Source organism: Schistocerca gregaria, chromosome 4 (genome assembly GCF_023897955.1).
Source record: "Schistocerca gregaria isolate iqSchGreg1 chromosome 4, iqSchGreg1.2, whole genome shotgun sequence".
Classification (NCBI taxonomy): domain Eukaryota; kingdom Metazoa; phylum Arthropoda; class Insecta; order Orthoptera; family Acrididae; genus Schistocerca; species Schistocerca gregaria.
Window position 1 is genome coordinate 524,861,545 of NC_064923.1, and position 26,104 is coordinate 524,887,648.

Genomic DNA, 26,104 nt, shown 5'->3' on the forward strand with positions numbered 1-26,104 from the left:
AGTATATTCAAATATGGCTAGACAGCATAGCAGAGCCATCAAGAGGAAGCTGTTGGACGATTCTGATGATACAAGCTATGGAGCAGGCTTGTACTGAAGTAAAAACTTTGAACCTAATTTCCCGTAACTTTAGTTTTTTTATAAGGTACATTTTCTCAAGGCCTATTTATAGTAGAAAAATGAAATTTTCTGTAGTTGTTCCTTAATACCTTCTAATATACCTGAATTAAAACATATGTGGACTTATTTTGTATTAATGAATGTAAATTTTAAAATACTTGTTAAATTGTATAACTTTTTTAACATTTACAAAAAATAAAATATCTGAAAAACTATACATTAGTTTTTTCAAAATTAATAATTCAGCATAAAAGCAGAACATATCTCTGCGTTCTGTGAAAAAAATCAAGAGTATCGTCCAAATAACAAACGGGAAAATGTTCCTAACTTTTAGCTCAATTTAGCATTGTAAGCATAGGGCGTTCCGTATACCCTTAAGGAAAAAGATCTCAAACACAGGCAATGACATGTATTTTCTCATCTAATAATTACATTGTTGCATGAAGTGCTACCATTTCAGGCAGTTGAAATGATATAACGGGGATCCTTCGTAAAATATTGGGATAAATTGTAGTGTCCGATACCACCCGTCGGCTTTGATCAGTGACGTCATACGCAAGGCGAAGATGCTGCAATGGACAATCTATGAATGGAACGGATTATACTCGTAAACAAATGAATGTAGTATGCCATAAAATAATACATTTAATGTGACTATTATGTACGCGAGAATTTCATTTAAACGAGTTGAAGATGACTGAAATAAATAAGAACACGAGAGCAATTACGAGTGCATATATTATGTAATATAATAGAACAGCGTTGTGTAGAACCTGTTGACAGTGATGTGAAAGGCGTAGTATACCGTTAGCAGAGCGTGTTCTATTATATTTTCTATACGTACTGCAAAAACGATCTAAATAATTAATCGTCGAATAGATGGAATCGGTAACTAGAAGCAACCTATGTAGGAGATCATTTCTAATTACCGTTTCCAATATTACTGTTCGTTGCGCAAAAATCACATATCAGAAATGTGCGTGAAAATATGATCTTGTTACTGAACTACAGAATACTACCTGACTTTCAAAAAATGAAAATCTTTACTCAGATTACTGCACATGCAAAGAAATAAAATGCAAAAAAGACCAAACCTTGCAACCAATAACTATACTACACGAAAGTCACACCAGCTACAGTAGCTCCAAATAACACTCCGTAAAATCGATACACCAGGAGAGACAGTAAAATTAAGACAAGTGTAGCAAAAACATAAAAAAAGGAAAACATAATAGTGGCTACATAAAAGGAAACATACCGCATATGAAATTCCAAAGGAGTCAAATATCGTGGCTGACGAGAACTAAATAAGAACATATCAAGAAATAATAATGCCAGAAATTAAAACTGTTACGAAAGAAGCAAAATCTAGAATAACTATTGAAAAAATAATAAGAAACACAAACTCCAGGCACGAATGAGGTGCCACTGAAATCAGTTCTTCCCGCCCTCAATCACGCGCAAAATTTGAAAATAATAAAAAAAAATGAAACCACGAGTCAATCACATAAACCCACCGACAAAAACACAGCAATACCCCTCGGCCCACCATTGTAACCAGAAAATATTAAAACGACAGAAAAACCTCCCTCCAGAGAAACCAAAAAAGCTACACTCGCACAATAGAGTAACATAAAAAAACGCAACGTAAAACAAGAAAAAGTATAGGACCCACCAACACCTAACTAACGAAACGAGGCATGTACATTTTGCTGAGTACTTTCATAAATGCAAGAAATAAACAATACCCTCTAGGAATACTCTTCCTCCACCCACATTCATCTAAATGGCCTTGCAACACCGAAATCCTGCTCTTTCCCCACAATGACGCCCAATGATTCCAAAAATTTTGTAGTTTATTTACGGTCACTCATTTTCTGAAGCAGAATTTTCGCAGTAAAAACAACTGACTCTGGATCACAAACACCTTGAGAAAACAAGACCTTATAAATCACGACTACTTATAAATCACGACTACATTCATTAACAAAAGATGCTGAAAACAAATTACGGGACGAAAACAAAACAATCTACATCGAATTTTTAATACACGAGCGTAACTAGGAAATCCATAGAAATCGTTTAACGTTCATCGACAGCAATCTGCTGCACAAACAAAATAACATCACACATTACGTCATTGGTCAAAGCCGACGGGTGGTATCGGACACTAGAATTGACCCAAATATTGCATTGACTTTCGCGCTTTCTTTCAACGCTCAGAACGCAAAATCAAACAGTTCTAACGCGTGACTCATATACTTTCCTTTAGAAGTTCAACTATAGTGAGAATACGTTCACTAGTTTTTATACCCACAACATATGTATGCTTGTTCTATTAGCATCTGAATATTATTTTGTTGTTACCAAAATACTCGTCAGTGTCAAATAAGAAGAACGGAAGGGTCTATAAATCTAACCTTCCTTGTACTGAAAGAGGATCTACTTTATTGTATTACCGCTATTATCAATCTTTCATTAGATACCTATAACTTGTTTTATACAAACGTTATTTTCAGTCTTATTAAGCGATTAGAAGACAAAATATTTTGGAACGACATATAGCTTTTCAAATGTTACCGCCTTCCACGGACAACAATAGTTACAGAATGAAATTTTCACTCTGCAGCCGAGTGTGCGCTCATATGAAACTTCCTGGCAGATTAAAACTGTGTGCCGGACCGAGAGTCGAACTCGGGACCTTTGCCTCTTTTACAATCGTTACATTGTTGGCAATGAAAAATATTATATTACAGTTTACACGAATAAACAAACTGCTTTGAATAATAGCTGGAGAATTATCACAGGCCTCCAAAAAATATTTTTGAAAGTTGTTTGAAATTTGATAACATACTTTTATGTACTTTTCAGCGGTGCTTTCAAAATTGCAATCAATTTTTTTTTCTATAAGTCAGGTTTTTTCACAAAAATAGGAGTATTTTTGGGTATAATAACAAAATTTAAGCACTTTATCATTTTTCTTCCAACGTTATAAAATTTTATTTTATTTGTAAATCGTATTTTAAACTACATTTCCAGTATACTTGCACTTCTCTATAAGCCTTTATAATAACGCTTTCGCTTTATGTGGAAGCTTCTGTTATTACTTTTCCGGCTGTGGGCTCGTTGAGGATCATCTCTGTTTATCGTCCAGCAGTAGTCCACTATCATGTTGACGTCCCATTTTCCTTGACAGATTCTTTCTATTTCTTTGATGTCTTGGTGGAATCTTTCGCCCTGGTCTTCACTTATATCACCAAGGTTTACAGCAAAGTAGTCGAGATACGAGTGGAGAAAATGAACTTTAATGTTCATGTTCAGCGCAGCTTCTTAAAGTTGTCCAACATGTCTGCGACGATTGTTTTGTAGTTTGGATCTCTTTTGTTTCCTAGGAAACGGGTAACAAATAATTTAAAAATGTCCATTTTGTCCACAAAGTTGGGATCAGTTATTAGTTTTCTAAGGTCTGGTCCGACAATAATTCCTTCCTTTAGTTTTGCCTCGGATAAATAGGGAAACTGTCCAAAAAGGTATCTGAAATACTCTACTTCTTTTGGCAATGCCTTAACAAATTGTTTCATTAGACCCAACTTAATGTGAAGTGGTGGAAGTAACACCTTTTTGGCATCCACAAGGCTTTTCCTCTCAGCATTGTTAACCCCTACCTGTAAGGTTTTTTATGTAGTGGTGCTTTCTGTCTCTACTGTCTCATTCACAGAGAAAGCAAGGGAACTTAGTATAGCCCCTTTGTTGACCAAGAAGCATTGAAAATCACTCTTAAATCACCACATAGTGTCCATTTGTGGTCTGAATAGTAGAGTTTGCTTAAAACCAGTTCAAGGTTTTCGTAACATTCTTTTAAGTGAACCGACTGTCTAACTGGTATAGAAGCATACTTATTGCCATTGTGTAGAAGTACTGCTTTAAGGCTTCTTTATGAAGAATCAATAAAAAGTCTCCACTCATCAGGAGCATATTCTATTTTGAAGCGTGCCTTAAGCCCAGTAACATCACTGCAAAACGCCAGGTCACTTTCTTGAGAGAAGAAAGATACAAACTCCTTTTCCCTCGATCTATACCAAGAAAAGGATGTAGCCGGAGTCAACATATGTTAATCTTTCAATCTAGACCCTAAAATCTTTGCCGATTCTTTAAAAAAAACTAGGTCTCTAACTAAATCGTTCAGTTGAGATTGTGAGAATGGAATGGGATAGGTTGTGCTAGGATCGCAGCAAGCTGTCTTCTTCACTATCATCTTGCTGAGCCCAATGGCTCGTGATCATCTATATCATCAAAAGAATCTGGAAGAGAGGGTACTGGTACTTCAGGCCCATGAGGAACAGGGAGAATGGCTGCTTGAACGTTAGGGTAAGAAATATGCTTTTTGTTTTTCAAATTGAAACCACGTACGTTGCAATAATAAAAATAGCAGTCATCACTCTGATTTTTGGGTTTCCTCCAAACCATTGGCATTCCAAAACGTAAAGATTGCTTGTTACATTGAAACCATTGCCTCTGTTCTTCAAGACACACTCCACAAACCTTGTGTGGAACCCAAGGCTTATCTTGATCGCCTAAATTTAGACCAAAATAGGCGAAATATACATTTTCAACAAAATCGGAAATGTTTCTTTGTTTCTTTTAAACGGTATAGTTACCACAAATGTAGCAGAAGCAATCTGGCGAGTTTATACATCATCTGGTAGCCATTGTCCATTGTCCATCAAACAACTTCACAACACAAGAAAACAGTCACTACTTTAAAGCACTAGTATCAACAACACGTGAACAGCACAGAGTGAAGAGGTACCGTGATCTGAAGGACAATAGCAGAAGCTCACTGCTTGGTGATGGTGCGGGAAGGGGCAGTGCGACAGATAGGTACTGCTGGTTCCTCCTAATTACTGTTTATTTTACGTATACCTAGTATCAAAACGGCTAAATAACATTTCTCTGCCTCGTGATGACTGGGTGTTGTGTGATGTCCTTAGGTTAGTTAGGTTTAAGAAGTTTTAAGTTCTAAGGGACTGATGACCATAGCTGTTAAGTTCCATAGCGCTCAGAGCCATTTGAATCATTTTTTGAAGCTAAATAACATTTTATGGAGATCCTAAAAACCAAAATTCAAACTCACTAGAGTGCTAAAATATCGAAAAAAGCTAAAACTAGACAAGCAGTTTCTAAAATAACTGTCCATGACGGAATTTTTTCACTATTTTTCCCGAAATCAGCGTTGAAAACACTACAAAAATCACTTAATACATTTGAAACAATTTTTATGTCGCAGAACTGTGTAATGGAAGCACGAATATCTCAGATGGTTTAGCCACAGTACTACGCAAAGATAGGAAATTTCAGAAAGAATTAGAAATAGTCAAAGAAATGTAGATCGAAAATAAAATTAAACAAGAAAATAACAGAAGTGATTGGTTGAAAAGAAGAAACTATAAAATTACTAAAGAGACTTACAGGCGATCTCAAGAGCAAATGCAACAAAGCAAGCATAAAACAGTCAAAGAATAACCTGAAACGGAACCGGTTGTTAGAAGCGCTGCTACAACGAATAGATAAACAAAGTATTTCGGAGAAGGAAGAACTGAGCTTTTCAGTATCATTAAGTGCATACATAAACACCAAATCATTGATAGAGGTGGGGAAACAAGCTTCCGGAGAAGTTACAAAGGAAAAAGCAAAACAGTTCCATGTGATGAATATGGGAGGGATTGTAAACAACTTCAAGGGGAGAATGACTTAGAACACGACAATAGAAGTTTACAGTCGTCAAACGCACATTACGTGAATAAATACGTGCTTTGTGACTGATACTGACCACGTAAAAACTTAAAATGTGCACTCATTTTCCGACGTAATGCTTTTCAGTTAAATGCAGACTGTGCTACGTTATTTCGGTGGGTGGATAGTATCTCCAAAGTAAGTGCACTGAGTAATAAATTTCGTCACTCCCAGGGGACGTCAAGTAGTTACCAAGTACCATCAGTTCTGGCCTTGATACTGGCCGCAGTTAAACGAATAAGAGAAACAAAAGTTTCTTCAGATATTCCATACCCTGCTGAAGAAGTTTATTGATGATTAAATCTTGTATAACTAAGAAACTTTAGGGATGTAGAGTGCTGTGTTTCACCGGCTGTTCCAAATTGTCCGAACATTTTCTATGGAATTACAATCAAGTGGTATACCGTATTTGTCGAGGCATTCCAAAACAAGAAACGTAAGCGTGCACGCCTGTGAACAACGGTGTTTCCAGCTTGAAAGACAGGAGTGTGCACAGAATGCATCATGACAATGTAGAGGAAAGTGTGTTGCAATAAATAGCCTGGTTTATGTGTTCCCCAATTTCTCCTGACTAATTCATGACGAAATAGATCGTGAGAGAACTATATTGTCATCATGTTTCACATTCACGGCAAGCTGAATGAGTGATTCCAAATTGTGGTTCGAAAAATATCCCCGAAACAACAGAGAACCGCTTCCAGTCTGAACTACATCCCCCTTACTCCGCTGGTTAATGGCGTCAGTGATCCGTCGGCACACATGATGTCTTGCACGATTCGAAGAGAGCAGTGGTTCCCAGTCTGCGGGTGATCACCCCCTGAGGGGTAAAACGTAATTTTTGAGCGGTAATAGCAAAATTGAATTGAGGCATAAAACTAAATTACTTTTATTAATTTTTGATGACGAACTGCAGACCGGTTTGGCGGAGCGGTTCTAGGCGCTTCAGTCTGGAACCGCGCGAGGATCGATGCCGTGAACACCAGAGGCACACTCGACTGATGTATCCGAGCAAGTCGGCGGTCGCTGAACATTGTTTGTCGGAAAATCACACTATGGAGTATGACCGCACGAGGATTCTGGTACAGACTTCGAGGTACTGGGACAGCGTTGTTAGAGAGGCCATCGAAATTCGCACCAATGACGACCTCATACACTGTGACTGTGACTATAATCTTAGCACGGCTTGGGAACCAGCGATTGGGTTAATCAAGAGTAAATCGAGCAAACGCATAGTTGTGACGACCACGGCGGACAGAGCCATCACACCGACGTCATCTCAGACGCCGTCGCAATCTGTTCCACCGCGCGACCACGGCGCGGGGCGCGGACGGCGGAGGGAGCGCGCCGCGGGCGGAGGGTATTTAAATCGGCCGCCGCCGCGACCGAACCCAGTTCTACCTGAGCATCCACAGCGTACGGATCTCCGTGCCGGCGCGTTCACAGGAGCTCAGTCCGTCAGTTCACCTGATGATGGCGACATGTTTGATCGCCGAAATATTGTGCCCGTTGGACACTATAGACCGGCAGTACACCCGTGTATATTTTGATTAGTTATGTGTACTACTTATAGCGTCATACCAGGTTGTTATGAATGAAGTCCAGCTTCTCACGGAGATCCAGTGGGGGTTGTAATTATAGTTTGAAAGCGAAACTTGGTAGATATGCTAATGCTTTAATGGAAAAGCAATTTATATGGGAAAATAATTAGTTCCAGCTTTGGCCACCATGCGCAAATCTGGAGCTATACACCATCTCGGCTACGTCTCTGGTACTCATATTGAACACATTGTGTAAGTGGCAGTTAATAAAAGATCGACATCATGCCTTTCTCAATTGTCTGACGTTTTCTGTCCATATACCGCTCACAGTCCATTATAAACAAAAACATTTCTGTAGATCTTTCTTGCATTTACAGCACATGATTTGCACCTGGTGGCTAAAATTGTAACCAAATTTTTTCCAGCGTAAATCGCTTCTGCTTTAACGCATTAGAAAACCCACCAAGTTTCGGTGCCACACGATAGTTACATCTCACTCTGAATCTCCGTGAGTAGCAGCACTTTAATTATAACCACCTGGCCTTAAAAAAGGTGCGGGGACCGGGACTCGCGCCTGGATTTTCCGGTTATCACGAGCCGTCACTTTACCACTTGGGCTATCAGAGTACGCTCCCCAGATCGACCCAAACTTCGATACATCACACACCCATCTGTATCTTCTCATAGGTTATTAATTCATTTATCCACACTCTCAAATCTCGTGATTCCTGTGCAAGTTTTAGAATCTGGACAACGAGAAGACATAGATTATCTGTAGTTACACAGTTTGTGTGACAAATGTATGAACAACATCTTCCTCACATAATACACCGCATATGCAGATATTTTGTATATTGTACCATGCACCTTCAACAAAAAATAAGACATATACATCACATACGGCTAAATATTCATTAAAATTCCTTCTCCAAGTAGTACGTAGTTCCCACTATTGATCAGACATTGCTTCATTATTCGCTTCTCAACAAGAAACAAAATAATTAACAGCACAAAAAAGTTATAGTCTAAAAGGTACCACACTGCTGTAGGGCAGTTATTATTATTATTATTATTATTATTATTATTATTATTATTATTACAGTCGTCAGACAGAAAGCTCTGGCACTCAGATTCAACCAATTTCTGTCAGTTCAGAAGTAAGCAGTCCAGTGATCAAGTGATTTACAGACAGTACGCTTCGTTATTGCGCACACATTTGAATTTGATCGATTTTAAATTCTGTCCAGGGTGTGAATGAAACAGATGTTCCTAGGGAGAGAAGTGGTATTCTGTTACAAGTGTCTACCCACAATGACGACAGTTTTGTTTTTCGAGAATGAGTTGTAGATAGCATTCGTGATGCATTGAGTATTGCGACATCATCCGTAAAAATATGTTCTTAAAAATAAACTGTACCAGTTGTCTCATTGATTCGTTATACCGTGGTTTAACAAGGCATCTACATCTACATCTACATGACTACTCTGCAATTCACATTTAAGTGCTTGGCAGAGGGTTCATCGAACCACAATCATACTATCTCTCTACTATTCCACTCCCGAACAGCGAGCGGGAAAAACGAACACCTAAACCTTTCTGTTCGAGCTCTGATTTCTCTTATTTTATTTTGATGATCATTCCTACCTATGTAGGTTGCGCTCAACAAAATATTTTCGCATTCGGAAGAGAAAGTTGGTCACTGAAATTTCGTAAAAAGGTCTCGCCGCGACGAAAAACGTCTATGCTGTAATGACTTCCATCCCAACTCGTTTATCATATCTGCCACACTCTCTCCCCTATAACGTGATAATACAAAACGAGCTGCCCTTTTTTGCACCCTTTCGATGTCCTCCGTCAATCCCACCTGGTAAGGATCCCACACCGCGCAGCAATATTCTAACAGAGGACGAACGAGTGTAGTGGAAGCTGTCTCTTTAGTGGACTTGTTGCATCTTCTAAGTGTACTGCCAATGAAACGCAACCTTTGGCTCGCCTTCCCGACAATATTATCTATGTGGTCCTTCCAACTGAAGTTGTTCGTAATTTTAACACCCAGGTACTTAGTTGAATTGACAGCCTTGAGAATTGTACTATTTATCGAGTAATTGAATTCCAACGGATTTCTTTTGGAACTCATGTGGATCATCTCACACTTTTCGTTATTTAGCGTCAACTGCCACCTGACACACCATACAGCAATCTTTTCTAAATCGCTTTGCAACTGGTACTGGTCTTCGGATGACCTTACTAGACGGTAAATTACAGCATCATCTGCGAACAATCTAAGAGAACTGCTCAGATTGTCACCCAGGTCATTTATATAGATCAGGAACAGCAAAGGTCCCAGGACGCTTCCCTGGGAAAACTAAATATAATTTATCTTTCGTAATTTTAAAAATGGAAGTATTCAAAGAAAACCATTTTGAAGATTAAATATGATGGTGGTCACGGTAAGGAGGCAGGGTGCTAGCTAACATCAGATTACGCTCATGGGCACTGACCTCAGAAAGGTTGGGTACCAATGGGAGAAAGGAAAGACGGTAACTAGTCGGACCTAGCAACTAGCTGGACCAAAATACACGTCTCCAGTCAGCTACTGTCGCGTTTCTACACTGCGCGGCCCATCGAAGAAACAGAGACTTAAGTGTCGCTGAGTGAGCAATGCCTTTTGGTTAGGTACCTTACACTATTCGTCTATTTCATGCTTTCTTCCGTTGCAATGTTCTCTCGGAAACTGATAGAGGAGCATTCACCGACTGCAGCAATTCCTTTCTGGTTTGAAACCAGACACATGGTGACATTCGTCTCCACTCCCTTTTAATTAGGATCTTTTTATTATCACCGTTCTTACGCCATGTGGAGTGAATGGTAGTGGTATACTACATCTTGTAGACACGGTGATATGGTAACAAATACGAAAACTTTATTTGCTGTCTGGTCATGATCACTTCCAAATACTTTAGGTCCCTTCTGTGATTCTGTCACTTCTCCATGTCAGCCCAGTTTACTGCACTAATTCCGTATCGCTGGCACACACATACTACTTCTCTGCCAACCAGGCTCACGAGAAAAGCATGTCACAGAGCATACGTCACAGCTCGTGACACTGCAGGCCTTAGGAGTACCAGCAGTCGTCTCCGGCGGGGAACGAGTAATTATTTCAGACGAGTTTAATAATTCTTAACTGCTTGTTGAAATGCGCGCAAGCTTTCGATAGACACTATAAAGTCAAGACCTTTAGTGGGTACCGTTTCATTGACTTACTGGTTCCTGTGAGTCTTGCGTGAAGCCGAGCTTTCACGAAGCATGATGGACAAGATGACTAGTATGACGTCATAAGCTTGATTTTTCATTGACCATGACTACCATTGTCTTACGTCAACTGTAGAGGGTCACGTGACCGATTGGTACCAGTACCGGTGTGTTAAGGGCGTGGTTAATATTCTGTTCCGGCGAGCTTATGATTTTGAATGTTTAGGAAAATACTTACCTACTGCTGTCATATCTTCGTCGTTTCATTAAAAATCGTTTTACAGTAACGAACCTTTTTAGATGTGTACGTAGGTGGACTAGGTGGACGTAAGAGACGTAAAAATTGATGAGAAATGTTTTAGTGACACTGCAGTAAGGTTACGCTTAGTATAGGTGTATAACAGACACTCTGAATGTTCACCTAACGATTAAGTGAAAGATTTAATGTACAGTTATATGGTTTGATTAGTAATAAAATGTCCATAGCATCAAATAAGTGTTTCAGTCGTTTTGGCGCGTTAAAACTTAATTGTCATTGCACAATAACAGCTGCTGTATCGCATAAAATGGTAGTCGTTTTTTCAGTGTGTTATTTGCTTACGAAGAAAGAATTTCAGCCGTTAGGCTAGTAAACTATGCTATCTAATTTCTCATAACTACGATAATTGTTACGAAAACCGTGTTAAGCTGCACAGTGGCAACATACGCTGTGAAACATAAGACAGTTTTCATGACGGTCGTTTTGATATAGTATTTAATGGTTTCAGCTAGAGGCATGCTAACACTATTACACGCATTTAAGTCAGACGATTCAGTGCGTGACATTCCTCATAGTGCGTTATCCGTCACGAAACTGTTAAAACGATTGTCCTGATGGTCTCGTTCGTGAGAAGAACGTAACGATATACGTCAGCACCTACGCTTAACTATTACCATTAAAGTTGTGGCGTCAAATTTAAGTGTATCCTCCGTTATAGAAATAAATACTCTTCATCCATATTTCTTGGCAGTAAGATGTGTCGAATCCATTCATAGGTACTGATTACACGCGAAGAGCTCCAGAGATCGTACTTAGTACGTGGGTGCGAATGTCGTTTTGACTGCAACTGTTCGTCAACATATGAGTCACTGGACAAACAGTAAACAATTTGAGGTCGCTTTAGGGATCTTAATCACTGGCATTACTGTCTTATGTTATTCGACTATAACCTCCAAATACAAAACAGAAACCCAGCACCAAACACTGTGTGAGAAGCGTTTTGTAGTAACACAGATGTGCAAGCAGCACCTGTCAGTAAACTCATTGCTTGACGAAGAAATATAGATAAGACACGCGTACTGATTGTCAGAGCTATGGTCTGTAGTAGCAGAGAAAAATACCACGATGATTGATCCAAAAATGCAATGGCTAATGTGGTATCTTCATTAATTAGTGCTAATGGAGGAGCTTAACCCTCTGCATGGAACACCAGCCTGGGGGTCGAAGTAATTTGGTCTGTAGAGGACGCAGGATGTCGCCCCCCACGCTCCTCATGTAAGGGTTTCAGTGCACCATCGAACAGCAGGCAGGCTCTATCAATGTTGGGATCTTTGAACCATGTGATCGCTAATTCCAGCCTTCCGACACTTATTGGGTCTCCTGAACCGGTGCTTCCTTTTAGGTAAGGTTCTTACCTATCTGACATACCGTTATTCCTTGGTATGTGTATTGTTCACCGGGCCTCAGAGGCACGCGTTTCCTTTATTGTGGAACGGTCTATTAGCCCGGTATTCTCTTTAAGGACATTTTGGAGAGTCTTTGTTTTCTTCATATTCATTTTTCCTGTCATATTCATTGAATATGTATCATTTGTTTCAGGTGGCAGAAATGAGTAGAGCACGCAGCAACGCTTTTGCGGCGACCACAAAAGTTGGAACTTGCTTTAGCTGAAGGTTCGGATGAGAAGTCAGTATTGAGCTTCGGAAGACGATGGGGAAATGTCGCAACACAGCTCTGACAGTGAACTTCCGTGTGATGAAGGCGAACCCGCAACTTCAGTGAGAGCAGTAAAGGTGGGATGGCCCACCGACCCAGGGGGCCACGAGGTTATAGATATTGGCTTTCCATCAAGGGGTGATTTTGAGGAAAGGAATTTTGCTTTGAAAGCAGACCATGTCCAACCCATAAACAGCTGCTCCAGCAAAAATATTATAGAAATTAAAACATTCATTCTTCAGGCTCGGCGAAAAATTTACTGCACCTCAGCCCTGAAGAAGTTTGGGGATTCGTTTTTACTCCCGATATTTTGCAGGACATTGTCACGTGGAGTAATATAAGATTGAATTCCACGCTCCAAATTAACTAATGAATCATATCGCCCAGTTGACCTAGATGAAATAAAGGGTCATTAGAATTGTTCATTTTGAGCTGTATTTTCGAATCAAGTCATTCGATCAACTCTTTTTCAAGGGACCCACACACAACATACCGCACATACCGCGCTCTGATGTCCGAAAATATCTTTATCAGAGTATTACAGTTTCCTGACTAGTATCCGCCATACCAAGGGAGAATAGCACCCGGCAGCTCCAATTTCTGAAGTATTCAATACCTTTATAAAAACCTGCCAACTAATTAACAAAAACGGAATCTTTGCCTAACGAGAGACATAGATGACATCTGTATGCGTGCTTGTCTTCCTTTGGGTCGAAGTGTGGTAATTACCTTCATAAAAATGTTCCTGACTTCATAAAATAACGTTGGAGATAAAGATGTTTCGTGCAGAGGGTTAATGTTAAAATGTGGGACCTTTATAGAATTCATGTTTTCACTCTTTAATCTCTAATTCTCTCTCTGTCGCCGTATATTTTTCATGTTATAGCGCTTGCCTATTGATTTAATGGAATGATTGCGATATTTCAAATCTGTGGCGTAATCACACTCTACTACAGCTACAGAGGACAAAGATACGGAAAACAGGAAGATTGAAATCCATATCTTAGTTCAGAGTCAAGCTATGATATCCTGTGAGAAAAACTAAACAGCAGATATGTTCCAATCGGAACCATGTGCAAGTGTAACAGGACACCAGCCAGAAATGACCACTGCTTAACAATATACATTAGTGAGAAAATACGTTAAAAGCAAGGCACAATGTCGGACTTGCAGTCGAGGTCCACAGCGAGTTGTTCGTTTCTTTATGGTGTTCCTTATCCTCTGGATGGCCTGCCTCCGTAGCTGAGTGTTCAGCATAGATGGCGCTGCCATACGGAGGATCCGGGTTCGAACCCAGGTACTGCCAAGGGTCTTTCCTTGGTGGGAATACTGGCAAGGGTGCAGTCAGTCTCGTTATGGCAACTGAGAAGCTACCTGATTGAAGAGTAGCGCCTCCACAGGATGGAAATTTGGCAAAACGGCTGGGATAGCGGTGTGCTGACAACGTTCCTTTCCGTACCACATCATTATCATGCATCAAGGCAGAGGATGACACTGCGGCAGGTCTACATCGCTTGAGCCCGGACGAGGAGCACATAAAAGCCTACGGGATTAATCCAACGAATTACTTGCCCGTGGTGGATGCCCAGTTTCATGTGTGTTCAGGTGGCATACTGATACACTTAGGCAGCATCCCTCTTCTTCTCACACCGCTGTGCACCATGTATCTCAGTCGTGAAGATGACAGTGATGAGCCCACAGCCAGCGATGGACAGTTTAGGAAATAAAATAAAGAATATGTGGAATCTGGCTTCTGCTCATAGTCCAATCGTGTGTAAATGACCACCAAAGGAAGTTCGGTAAATTAGAGCGAATACTGATACTTATTGATAGTCATTCTTACCGAGCGTCATTCGCAAATAGAACAGGGAAGGGGGACCAATAGTGGTACCATTAGCTCTCTCAGCTAAGCAACGTAAGGTAATTTGCGGAGTAACAGAGAGCACCAACGAAATCCCTAGCTTCCCGGTATAAAGTCACCATCAGTAGAAACACTGATTTCCATCAACTGTGCCAGATAGCCTTATTGGTCAGGTACTGTGTTAGAAAAGTATAGTCTGACTCAGTAAATAAGCGCGCACCATGGAAGAATCCTGGAGATACTAAAAGGTATCAGGTAGATTATATAATGGTAAGACAGAGATTTAGGAACCACGTTTTAAATTGAAAGACATTTCCAGGGGCAGATGTGGACTCTGATCACAATCTATTGGTTATGAACTGTAAACTCAAGAAACTGCAAAAAGGTGGGAATTTAAGGAGGTGGGACCTGGATAAACTGACTAAATTAGAGGTTGTACAGAGTTTCAGGGAGAGCATAAGGGAACAACTGACAGGAATGGGGGAAAGAAATACAGTATAAGAAGAATGGGTTCTTCTGGGGGATGAAGTAGTAAAGGCAGCAGAGGATCAAGTATGTAAAAAGACGAGGGATAGTAGAAATCCTTGGGTAACAGAAGAGATACTGAATTTAATTGATGAAAGGAGAAAATATAAAAAGTCAGTAAATGAAGCAGGCAAAAAGGAATACAAACGAGAGGAAGTGCAAAATAACTAAGCAGGAATGGCTAGAGGACAAATTTAAGGATGTAGAAGCTTATCTCACTGGGGGTAAGATAGATACTGCCTACAGGAAAATTAAAGAGACATTTGGAGAAGAGAGAACCACTTGTATGAATATCAAGACCTCAGATGGAAATCCAGTTTTAAGAAAAGGGAAAGCAAAAAGGTGGAAGAAGGATATAGAGGGTCTATACAAGGGCGATGTACTCGAGGACAGTATTATGGGAATCGAAGAGAATGTAGATGAAGATGAAATGGGAGATACGATACTGCGTGCAGAGTTTGACAGAGCACTGAAAAACCTGAGTCGAAACAAGGCCCCTGGGGTAGACAACATTCCATTAGAACTACTAACGGCCTTGGGAGAGCCAGTCCTGACAAAACTCTACTATCTGGTGAGCAAGATGTATGAGACAGGCGAAATATCCTCAGACTTCAAGAAGAATATAGTAATTCCAATCCCATAGAAAGCAGGTGTTGACAGATGTGAAAATTACTGAACTATCAGTTTAATAACTCACAGCTGCAAAATACTAACGCGAATTCTTTACAGACGAAAGGAAAAACTGGTAGAAGCCGACCTCGGGGAAGATCAGTTTGTATTCCGCAGAAATACTGGAACACGTGAGGCAATACTAACCTGACAACTTATCTTGGAAGAAAGATTAAGGAAAGGCAAACCTACGTTTCTAGCATTTGTAGACTTAGAGAAAGTTTTGACAATGTTGACTGGAATACTCTCTTTCAAATTCTAAAGGTGGTAGGGGTAAAATACAGGGGGCGAAAGGCTATTTACAATTTGTACAGAAACCAGATGGCAGTTATAAGAGTCGAGGGACATGAAAGGGAAGCAGTGGTTGGGAAGGGAGTGAGACAGGGTTGTAGAATCTCCCCAATGTTATTCAATCTGTATATTGAGCAAGCAGTAAAGTAAACAAAAGAAAAATTCGGAGAAGGTATTAAAATCCATGGAGAAGAAATAAAAACTTTGAGGTTCGCCGATGACATTGTAATTCTGTCAGAGACAGCAAGGAACTTGGAGGAGCAGTTGAATGGAATTGACAGTGTCTTGAGAGGAGTATATAAGATGAACATCAACAAAAGCAAAATGTGGATAATAGAATGTAGTCGAATTATGTCGGGTGATGCTGAGGGAATTAGATTAGGAAATGAGACACATAAAGTGGTAAAGAAGTTTTGCTATTTGGGGAACAAAATAACTGATGATGGTCAAAGTAGAGAAGATATAAGATGTAGACTGGCCATGGAAAGAAAAGCGTTTCTGAAGAAGAGAAATTTGTTAACATCGAGTATAGATTTAAGCGTCAGGAAGTCGTTTCTGGAAGTATTTGTATGGAGTGTAGCCATGTATGGAATTGAAACATGGACGATAAGTAGTTTAGACAAGAAGAGAATAGAAGCTTTCGAAATGTGGTGCTACAGAAGAATGCTGAAGATTAGATTGGTAGATCACATAACTAATTAGGAGGTATTGAATAGAATTGGGGAGAAGAGGAGTTTGTGGCACAACTTGACAAGAAGAAGGGACCGGTCGGTAGGACATGTCCTGAGGCATCAAGGAATCACAAATTTAGCATTGGAGGGCAGCGTGGAGGGTAAAAATCGTAGAGGGAGACCAAGAGATGAATACACTAAGCAGATTCAGAAGGATGTAGGTTGCAGTAAGTACAGGGAGATGAAGAAACTTGCAGAGGATACGGTAGAATGGAGAGCTGCATCAAACCAGTCTCAGAACTGAAGACCACAACAACAACAAAAACAATGACGATCGGGCACTGTAAGCTGTCGCCTCTCCTCTTGCACTGGTGATGCATATTTCTCGCACCAGCAACATTCTGGTTGGGTACTTAAGGGGCAAAGTCTGGAGCAAAACGATGCATAAATGTGGCACATGGTCTGTAGGAGAACAAGAAAAGAAGAGGATTCAGAACTCGTCATCGCCCAGCCCAAACCGCTACGGATAGAAACTTGAAATTTAGAGAAGGTGTGAGTCTTATACTGCAGGCATCGTTTAAGAATGGAGTTTACGAAATTCCTACCCTAAGGGGGAAAATTGGGAATGAAGTTTTTTTTCAAAAAGTCACTATTACGTCAAACTGGTATTTGGTTTCTTGATCACAAATAAAGAAATATGTGTTTCAGCATTTTTGAAAGTTTAATCCTATGTGGATGAAGCAGTGGGTGGAAGTTTTTTTTAAAAAAAAAATTATTATTGAAGAACTGCTGAAGTATTTTTCTAGCTACGTCTACGAACAATGGTATTTAGCTTCTCAGTCACAAATTAAAAAATACGTGTTTCATTATTTTTGGAAATTCATCCCCTAAGGGGGTGAAATAGGGGATGAAATATTTTTTGAAAATACTTTATTACGAAACCAGTTTTAGAACTTAATCTATGAAAATTTAAATTTGGCCTCTCATTTACAAATAAAAAATACGTGTTTGGTTGTTTTTGGAGATTCTGCTCCGAAGGGGGTGAAATAGGGGCAGACTGATTCTCTGGCTCATCATTGGCCAGTACAAACCAATATGTACAGGAACTTCAAGTTTGGAGTGGTTGCGAGCATCGTTTAAGAAGGGTTTGTCCGAAATTCCTCTCCTAACAGGATGAAATAGACAACGAGAGGTATTTTAAAAGTATGTCGGTATTAAAGGAATTTTGAAGCTAAAACTACGAAAACTGGTACTTAGTTTCTCAGTCAGAAAATTAAAAATACGTGTTTCGGCATTTTTAGAAATTCAACTACTTAGGGCGTAACATAATGGGTGAAAATTGTTTTCAAAATAATTAGTGAAGAACTACTAAAGGATGCTTAAGGCTACAAGTATGACAACTGGTATTTGATTTCTCGATTAGAAAAAAATTACGTGTTCCAGTATTTCTGAAAATTCAAGCCCTAACGGGGTGCAATAAGTGGAGAACATTTTTAAGAAGATACTTCGTTATATTAACAATATTTAAAGCTAAGTTTATGAAAATTGGTATTTCACTTCTGGGTTAGATATAAAGAAATATTTGTGGGGGGATGAAAGTTGCTACGGAAATATCTACACAAGAACGTAAAACACAAGATTAACGAAAACTTTGGACTCCAGCTGCGAGAATGGCTTTTTGGTGAAAACTACATTCAGAAATATGGCCTTAATTAGCGTGAAGAGCTTATAAAATGTTGCAGTTTGTGAACAACATAAAAATTCTATTAAGTAAAGACAAAAAAAACTCCGTAGACCTTACCGTCCACGTGATCGAAGCAGAGCGCGCGAAGCTAGTGAAAGTATATTATGGTCAATTTATGCTACTTTAAAGGCGAATAAAGGGTCTGTGTTATTCTCTATTGTTTTCTTCGCTTTATTAAACCACTCTCCGAATTTCGTAGTTGTATTTTGTGCTCTATATCGAGACCGAAAATTACATTTCGTGATGTGAATGTCCTTCCCTCGAATGATATTACTGGGTCGTTCAGTTGCCCTTACGACACGTAAATGAGAGAACCAGAGAAGAAACGGCATTTGTCGCGTACACGAGTGATACTGCACATTTGTTGTAACTCGTGGATTGTTACCGTACTGTTGGAATAAATCTTTCAAAACTGATACCATAGTTTCATCCTTGCATTTCTCCATGAAGATTCACACTCGATGCTCAGCACTAGTTAAATCTAGCTTGGAGAAGGGATTGTAAGGGTTTTGAAAATATTTACAGAGCCACAGGTACAACTATAAAAGTGAAATGGAGGAACATTCAAAGGTTAAAAGAGCTCCAATCAGTTGGACACGAGAGAAAAGTTCGAACGTAATATACAACCTTATTTATTTATTGGCACTTTCTAAACTGTAAACACCATTCACTGATTACAGGTCAGTACGATGAGCGACTATGATCGTGGGACATGCGATCAGCATATATTGGGGAATATTGGTCGCAGGGATTCCAAGATTTTCGGGAATGTTTTAATTTCAATATTACACACGTTACACGTGGTATAAAGTCATGCAGGAGGCTGGCGTCCATTATAAAATCCATCCAGGCTGTCTGGGACGCCATGGTAAATGTCAAACATCTGGCAAGGAATGACATTTTTGCTCATATGACGCGTCTCGTAATTTATCCTTCATCAGATATCCAGGAGCGATTACTGCACGTAGACATGGAGTTTCAAGCAGTATGTGAAACAAACATTCACAGACTTAAACGCCATATCTACCTGCATTAATCACTCGTTGATATCTGATAATGGATGAATTCTAAAACACATCATATGAGCCATGAAGTCGTTCCTAGCCTAATATCTGACTTCTACCATTGCGACCCAATCAGGCTGAAAGTAGAAATTCCGATTGTTTTATTTTCATGTTTGACACCGGATAACAAATGACAATGGAAAGTTTTTTCGTGCGATATAATTACAGATTAACAATTTTAGAATTTTTTCTGTGGCTTGTGCTGTAATACTTTTTGTCAAATTCACTGATTCTAGTCCAACTGCATGTACCATACAGGTTTTAATGGATGAATTTGCGAGTATCGAAATATGTGACATAAATTGTGTATCTTTTGATTGCATTAACTTGGAGGCTTACAAATTTTACACCGACATGGCCACAGACTTGTGACATAAATTTTAATTCGAAACACCACCCTGTTCAAGAGAAAAACGGGTCGTGACAGACGTACAGACAGACGGATAAAAAAATGACGAAAGATATTTTTTCGTGTTATATAGTTACACTTCAACAATTTTCGAGTTTTTACCTTAGATGTACTACACAACCTTGCTCCTTGCCAAATTTTATGATTCTAGGTCAACGGGAAGTCCCCTATAAGGTCTTGTGAGTGAGTTTTCGAGTATCAAAAATATGTGGCATAAATGGTTGTATTTTTTTGACTGAATTGACTTAGACGCAAAAAATAAACCCTTCTGCAGTATAAAACACTGCCCAATATTCTGAGTGAAGACGTAAGACGTTTCACGCGGAGAATCGATGGCTTTAGTTTGCGACCCCGCAGCAGACTTTGCTCCCAGAGGGAGCCTTTGTTAACGGAAAGTGCTCCACCTAAACTCAATTTCGCAACAGCTCCTGTTGTTCTTCTTTCCTGCAGATTGGTTCACAGATTTACTTCAGCGAGAGATTAAATTACGGCTCTGAGACGTCATATGGCATTACCGCGGAAAACGTCTCAGTTGCTTAACCTCATGAGCGAAAATGTAAAGGAAAGCTATTGTGAGGGAGGTGTTTCCGCGATTGTATGTGAAAAATTGTGTATGGCGGCACCGATACCCAAAGTACAGTCTTAGCAACATAGAAATGTTAAGTTCACCCAAATGGGATATTTATCCTGCCAGACAATAAACAGCAGAAAATCTAGCAAATTACTTTCTCTGTACTACACTAAAAATTCTTAAATGTTTATTTCCCTCGCGAAGTAGTAAACAGTAACTGGAGTTAGAAAATGGCTAGGAATTTGGAAAGGGAATGCAAAATACTTACAGATGAAAAGATCTTATTCATGGTTAACTAAATGGGATGCCGCTAAAAGTAACATGTGTGGAGTAGTCTTATTAATGGCGTAGGATAACATACATTTCTAGAGTACGAACGTATCACTAATTGTTCGTGAGATACAACAGAGTAACGTACCGTACAAAGTGCGAACGGTTTGTGTAGGAGATAGTGGATTGCTTTATTTAAAGTGCCAATACCTCATTCATACAATTTGTAGCACTGGGAACCACACAGGTAGCATACCCATGATAAGTGAATCAGTGTTTAATAAATAAATCACAGCACCGTTGCGTGGGTACATGGACTTGAAGCAGATTTCTTGTAGGCAGGTATTGGTGCGTTAATGTGCTTATAAAGCAAATCCTAGGACAAGAATGATGACTACACTTAAAAGTAATTGTGGCACGTCCTGTCACAGATCTACTTTTCTTTTCTTTGTTACCAGCTGAGTAGTTAGCGTTTTTGGGCTACCCCACTCTCCTATTAGATAATAAAAGAAATCGAACGTACCTACAGTGTAAAATCAGAATAATGTAAAATCAGTATTATTAAAAGTAAAAGTTTAGTATACAAATTACAAAGTAAAACCTTTTACAAATTCACTACAACATTATTTTAAGGTACTCGTAATCCATACTAATATTATAAATGCGATAGTAACTCTGTCTGTTAAGCTTTCATGACTAAACCGCTGAACCGGTCTTGGTGATATTTGATATGTAGTTAGTTTGAACGCTGACGAAGAAAAAAGGCTACTTTAAAAAGTGTGTAGTATATTTATTGACGTGAAGAATAAAAGCTGGAGTATGGAACAATAATCGCTCTTTGAAAATGCTGTTTTTTCTTTGACTTGGACTATATCATATTAGTGAAAATATTTTTATTGGTTCATACGATCTGCATAATGTTATTCAACGTAATCAGTGCAGTACTTGCACAATTTTCAGCACTTTTAATCCATATTTCCATACTAATGCCAAGATTATTAAATGCGAAAGTAACTCTATTATGTTACCATGACCCTGTCGCTGAACCGATTACGATCATATTGGTGAAGGTCGTAAGCTACTTTACAAAAGTGAATTGTCTTCTTGAGTATTACTAAAGTTTTTCATTATAGTGTACCTGATTGGGATGCAGACGACGCTGGTGTTATTGTTGGCAACTCTTAGTGCTTAAAGATTATTCCGTGATACTGCGTATTCAATGTTACAGTGTGCGCGGCTTATGATATTGACTTGCTACTCCCCCTGGCACAGCTGGAGAGTTACTGTGGAGACATAACAATGAAATCCGACAGTAAGCTCGGGAACCATGTTTAAATCTGTTACGATAAGCGTCCATAACGTAAGGATTTAGTGCATAAATCAAAGAGAGGTAGAACGGTGATGGTTAGTCGAACGCAGAAAACGTCGCAACAGTCTCATATTCGCTGGCCCGAAAATGCACAACGTCGTGCGGATGTAAGAGCTATAGGCATTAGAACTGTCACAAGCACCACTCAATTTTTATGCTGTCACAAGTCTCTTACAATTTCCAAGTTGCTTGAAGACACGATGAGGGCATCATTTAAAGGCTGTGTCATAAACAGAGAGGTTGTGTCCTACAAGTAGACGCGTGAGGCTTTTAGAGAGGCTGGATTTCATTGTGGCCCATTACCAAACAATGTTAATCACTGATTAGCCATCTTAGGGAGAATATATCAAAAGCGCAGGCATTGTCATGCCTTCAAATGGAAGGAAGAAACGGGTGCTATGAGTTGCTCTGATGGCAAAACCTCACTTCCAGTACTAGATGGTCCAACAAGAGCCGCTGTAAATTCTGCTTGCGTCGGAATGCAACGAACATCTTTTTTTTAAATACTTCATTTGGTGGGGATGCAGAAGTCAAAATTCCAGGTCTTCCGATGACTTCTACTGTACAATGTCAGACTTGCCATAAACTTGACTCTTTGCTTCCACCAGATACTCATCAGCAACGAAGAACGCTGTCGGTGTTGTAATACCCAGAGCGTGAAAAAACTGAATTCATTCATTACAAGCTCATATATCAGTAATACAAACATATATACAGACACACATTAGTGTCTATAACTCTATAGGTCCAGTCATTTATAAATTACTAGCATACTTCTTCACCACCATTCATCACAACAAAACAACTGACGTGCGAGCCAGCCTCGGGTAACAGCTAGTTATAAACAACAATGTTGGTTATCATACTAGTAACATATGTGTGTGTATGTGTATTTTAACGTCCCCTTTTTGCAGCGGGTGAGTTAAACAGCAGAAAAGTCTACAGAAAACTTTTACGATTGAGCTCTCGCAATACGCTTACTATTTTCGTGACTGTGGAAGTTTGAAATGTCGTAAGTGTGCCGATTTTATTTACACTGAGTAATCGAACCTCGAGAATTAAATGACACATAGGCTCTAAGTAATTACTGAAATTCATATGTATCTTCATCAGATGGCTGCAATGACGGAAAAACAGATATCGCCCAGGCCGATTATTTCCGTCCATACAACAAGACTCTTCCACACTTCCACCTGGAAATCTATTATTAAAATGTTAAAGAGGATGTGTTATCAAATAATAGAACACGAGTCAATGCTTGAACCAAAATAAGTCATTATTCTCATTTATAGGAAATGAAAATAATACAGATAACGGTCTGGAGGAGGAAAGGTGAAAAGAAACTAACAAAAGAAGTATGTCACACAAAAGATGGGGACTGCCTTACAGAGAATCGTAGTTAGGACTTATTCTTGTAAATTTAAAACACTATTGATTCATGTTTTACATATAACACTCTACTCTTTACCATTAGTGACACAGTTCATAATTCATTATACTCGTATTTGCTTTTGCTGTATAAAAGTTATACTAGAACAGGGAAAATAGGTTATACTGCCCCCTCTGATTGATGATGATATTTACTTAGCGAAATCAAACTCAAATATCTTTCATTAATACCAAAATGTTAATGAATGATAAATATTTAGTATTTAAATTAGATTAAGAGCACAAGTAAATATTTGTCTCAGGGCAGAAATTAACACTTTCACTACTTCCTTTATTAGGTGCACGCGTTGTTCAGATACATATATATAAGCGATAACACTGTTCTTCCTTGTAATTAATTGTCAAGTGGTTTAATAGTTTTACGTTTCTTAAAGTCACGACAGTTAGTCAAATGTCACAATTATTAGTTTCACACTACACTTAGTTCCTCTGATTATTCAACGTGTAACACCAAAGCACAAATGGTTTGATTACGTTTATAAAAAAAATAGTTCAAATGGCTCTGAGCACTATGAGACTTAACATCTATTTTCATCAGTCCCCTAGAACCTAGAACTACTTAAACCTAACTAACCTAAGGACATCACACAACACCCAGCCATCACGAGGTAGAGAAAATCCCTGACCCCGCCGGGAATCGAACCAGGGAACCCGGGCGTGGGAAGCGAGAACGCTACCGCACGACCTCGAGATGCGGGCGATTACGTTTATAGTATTTCCTTCAAAAAAGTTTGAACAAGATTTTATTAGTTATATAAGTCGTTAAAGTGTTGAATGGAGGTTTCATCTGGATACGAACGACGACTTCGGCATTGCACACGACGGACCAGGTGCGTAAGACTGCAATCTCGATAGCACGACGTCTCAGACCCAACTTTGGAAGACAGGACTATCTAGGTTATTCAGGGTTCGTGAGCATTCTTTGTCAATGTTAGCTATCTGATCATTAAGGTGGGTTTGAACATTGTTTTTCCATTTAGATAAATGGTGTGTAAGTGTTTTTTGTAAGAGTCCTAATTCATTTTAACGAACTGCACTGAAGTGCTCTTAGAGGAATATAGTTCCGTAATAATTTTCCGTGCTGCATTCTCTAATTCTGTTTCTACTCTTTCTGTGCTTTGATCGTCCTTTTCCTACAAAAAAAAACATATATTTTCTTTTCACAATCTGTGGAAAGATCTTCTACTACTACCTATTGAAGGGTGGATTCAAAGTATCTTGCTCTAGGTAGAAAGTACTAAAGTTATTAGTCAATTTCTATACAGATTCAGGAATACCTCTAATGTTGGTTTTCAGCCCTGCAATTTCGTTAGTTATAGTTTCTAGGTCGGTTCGCAGTTCTTTGGTCACGTGAATAGCAACCTCGGTTTTTAACTGCTCAGTTCGATTCGTGACCTGATCCGTTATTTGCGCAACCTCATTAGCTACGGTGTCTTTTTGTTGTTTCATAGAAGCAAAACAATTCGCCACATTTTCTTGCCTTTGGTTAATAACCATAATGACCTTATAATTAGTGTTATTTTCCTGACTTTGATCAGTGATACCTGCTTTCTGATTCATAGTGGCCATGTCATCAGTCATGACATCTAGTTTTTTGTAAAATTAATTTAATAAAATCTGCAGCGACCTTAACAGTTTCAGCAGTAGTCTCGTCTGTAGTAGGTGACGTATAACTTCACTCGTCACAACTTTATTGTTACTTAAATTTTCAGTGGCGAGATCGCCCTCTAGTACCTGATTAGACACAGTTACTTAATCGACGACGGGTTATTACCACACTAAAGTGCAATACAGTTTGTAGAACATACTGCTTATCGCAATGCAGTTTGAGTACAAACAGCTCAGAGACGGCTTTTAATGGCATTTGTGCACAGTGCATCGTCACAGGAAAAAAAAGTTCTTTAAAACCATATCAGATCACTTTGTCACTACGGCGATCCACTCCCACCGAGAGTCATCTATCCGCAATCCCTGTCCATTATACTCCCGTTCGCTATACTCGTTCACCGAGGTAGTCCGTGCAGTTGTGATAACGCTGTGTCACGGATGGGCTAGTGACTACCTGCCTACTAAGCAAGAGATCCTGAGTTCGAATCCCAGTACCGTACTCATTTTCGGTTGGCGCCGCTGATTCCGCTTAACGTCCTGCTGCAACTGACTGCAGTGATCCCATTTACAAGAAGGGAAGAAAGATTTTGATATTCTGTGCTACAGATATATGCTGGAAATTAGATGGGTGCATCGTGGAACTAATGAGGTTGTACTGAATAGAACTGGGGGAAAAATTTGTGTGTCAGCCATACATGGACCCATCATGAAGGACAAAATCTGGACAGTGAGGATGATGATCGGAACAGCAAGTGCGATGCCTCGGCGTTCTTTGGTTGCATCTCAAAGAGGCATCACGTGGTCCATAGTAATGGGTTACAGGTACCGGTTGTAGAAAGGAATCAGAAATACGTAATACACGACTTACGTAAGTAGTGCTGGAGTTAACAATTTTGTTAGGACACACGCAGTATTTTACATATGT